We start from the raw sequence: 3,076 nt of genomic DNA, 5'->3' as shown, positions 1-3,076 counted from the left end.
CTTTTATTTGCTCTGTACTAAAAAAGATACTATTGTCTTTTTTTTTTTCAATGCTTCTGCGAAGCTTGTTTTTATTTTGTCATTGTTGTTGTTGATGGTGGTGGTGCTGGTGTTGATGGAAGATGTGGCAGTTGTGGCTGTATCAGTGGTGTTGTTGGTAGTTGTGATGCTAGTGGTTGTGGCAGAGGTTGCTGTTGTAGCAGTTGGGTGACTTCTTTTCCTGTTTTGTTGTCACATTTAGGTGACGCGGGAAGGGATAGAAAATTTTCTTCCGCATTTGTAAAGAATTCAGCCATTCGTTTGGCGATTTTAATTTTTTCTTTCTCTCCTTCAGTTGCTGGTAGTGAAGAGAGCTATTGTCGTTCTTGGTGGAGATGGTGGTGGTGGTGGTGGTGGCGGTGTTAGCGTTCATGCTTACACTGGCACTTGTTTGTGTACTACTTCTCTTCTTCCCTCCTTCATGAAGCTGTGGTGAAGGCAGTGTAAGGAAATTAATGTCGAACGAGTAGCCAAACAGACCGGCGTTCGTTATAGGATCGTCTTCATGGCTTGAAGATGCCATCCTCAAAAAAATGGCTAAGAAAGCCGAAAACAATTTTACAAAATCGGGAAATACGCCACACAGGGCAGATTTCCCGTGCAAACAATTGCACAACCGAATGTATCAGTTGTTGCACAACTTTTATATAAAAATATGATCCAAAAACAAACTTTTTAAAGCAGTAAAAGCAAACTTACACGGAGCAGATGTGTCTACCGTCCGTCCATAGATAGATAGATAGATAGATAGATAGATAGATAGATAGATAGATAGATAGATAGATAGATAGATAGATAGATAGATAGATAGACAGACAGATAGATAGACAGATAGATAGACAGATAGATAGATAGAAAGAGAGAGAGCGAGTCTCCAGATGGAGACGACTCAAGAGAGTTCAGCTATTTACCAAACGACCTGCACAAATGATTTGTTCATTAGAGATCAAATGTACGTGTTCTACATGAGCTCACCTGTCCCTTCATGAAATGGAGGTTACCTGAACAGGTGTCACGGTGTGCCATGCGTCAGGTGTCGAAGTGATCGCAGAGCAACGTGAGATGAAGTGTTTTGCCCAAGAACAGAACGCACCACCCGGTCTAGGAATTGAACCGATGATCTTACGATCGTGAGTGCAGCACCCTAACTACTAGCCCATGCGACGTGTGTGTGTGTGTGTGTATGTGTGTGTGTGTGTGTGTACACTTTGAAACGCACGTTAGAAACATAGACTCATATACTTAGATTATATCCCTATTGAGATAAATGTAGTATTCGTATAACGACGTATTATGCATATATACGTTTAAGGGTGATCATATCTACATAAATATATACACGTCATGTCTTTCGTCATAAAAAGAAGATGAGATATCTACAGCACCAGCAGACGACAGTTATTATAAATCAGCGCACCTTCACCACCAACCAGCCTAATAGTTACTAATCAATTTCCTGTTTCTTCTGGGAGATATATTTATTTTCTTCTTTTGACATTATTTCCTCTGTCTCTCATAGTCGACTCCATCACCGAATTAGCTATAGTCTTGTTTAATTATACCTATAAAGTGTAATCTATACTTTAATTAATATATAGGTGGCCCTGTAATTTATTATTTATAGTGATTTTAATAGAGTAGTGCCACACAGTACGGAAAGATTTCACCATTTTTATTTCAGTGTCTTTGGAGTTGAAGCTAAAAGTATTGCTGTGTAACGTATTCTATAATTGATAGTTTAGAATAATTTCTCCGTCCTTCATTACAGCCTTCATTATGCTTGACATACCTTTTTATGGGAAATTCTACCTCATATTATTGGACTAATCAAGTTTATGCTCACTTGTTCAACGTATTACTAGTCAACTATTTCGTCATTGTCAATAAATGTACCCAGATCATTGAATCTTATTTATATTCTGTCCTCATCCTGTTACAAGTGCTGTATCACAAATGAGCATTGTTCGAAGTATTGTCTCTTTCCCTACACAATGTCCGAACCAAGAGAAAGTATCAGGAAGATCTATTTCATTTGAATATCGGTCTTCTTAGTATATTTGGAGAGATTCTTTTTTCTTTTTACTATTTTCATTGTCCATAAACGTGTTTGTAGAGTTATACCTTATCTGACCAGTGCTCCTTACCAATGTATTCGAAATGTTCCGCATTATCAGACCGATATCTTCGCAATAAATGTCTCGTCTCATTTGACCGTTGTTGATTTCAATAAATGTGCTCGGATTTTTGTATCGTTCACCTTGTTCCTACCAATAGAAGTGATCGGTGTCGCCTGTTTTATGTAATAATCATGAACAGTTATTTGGTATTGAAGTTCATCTTTGTCCAAATTTCTGCATATTTAATTCAAAAGACCATGATCATGTTTGCTGTTGCTGTTGCTGTTGCTGTTTTTGTTGTTGTTGTTGTTGTTGTTGTTGTTGCCGTTGCTATTGTTGCTGAAGTAGTAGCGGTTCCTTTCGAAGTTGTTCAATTCGAGCGCGACTATAACCGAGCAGACGTATCAACCAAGGCGCCTCATTCACGACGAATTTGTCGGCTTTTAGGACTGTGCATCGCGATTGGAACTATTCAATGAGAACTTCTGTTTTTAGGTGGGGCTAAAATGTAATTCGAGGCATATATGTAATTACATGTTGATGCTGGCGATTTTTCTTTCCTTTTCTCTTGGACTTTCCTCTGCCTCATGTTTCTGAACAAGAGCTTTTGCTCAAAACGAAAAACACCCTTTCTTTCCTTTCTGGAGCGTCTTTTAATACATTGCATCTACCACGTCCTCGCGTTGTTGTTTTTTTCTTGTTTTGTTTTTCTTCGTTTTTTTTTGTGGTGGGGGGCATTAATTAATTATATCTATATATATATATATATATATATATATATATATATCTCGAGTCGCCTTTATATATTTTTATTTATATATTTATATATTTGATCCTTTATATTGAACACTCAATATTTCATCTACATTCAATACTTTCTTTCATGGTGCCATCCATTTTTATTTTATTTTATTTCATAT

This window comes from Octopus bimaculoides, chromosome 3 (assembly GCF_001194135.2).
Source record: "Octopus bimaculoides isolate UCB-OBI-ISO-001 chromosome 3, ASM119413v2, whole genome shotgun sequence".
Classification (NCBI taxonomy): domain Eukaryota; kingdom Metazoa; phylum Mollusca; class Cephalopoda; order Octopoda; family Octopodidae; genus Octopus; species Octopus bimaculoides.
The sequence above is the reverse complement of the archived record's forward strand: the minus strand, read 5'-3'. Positions refer to the sequence as shown.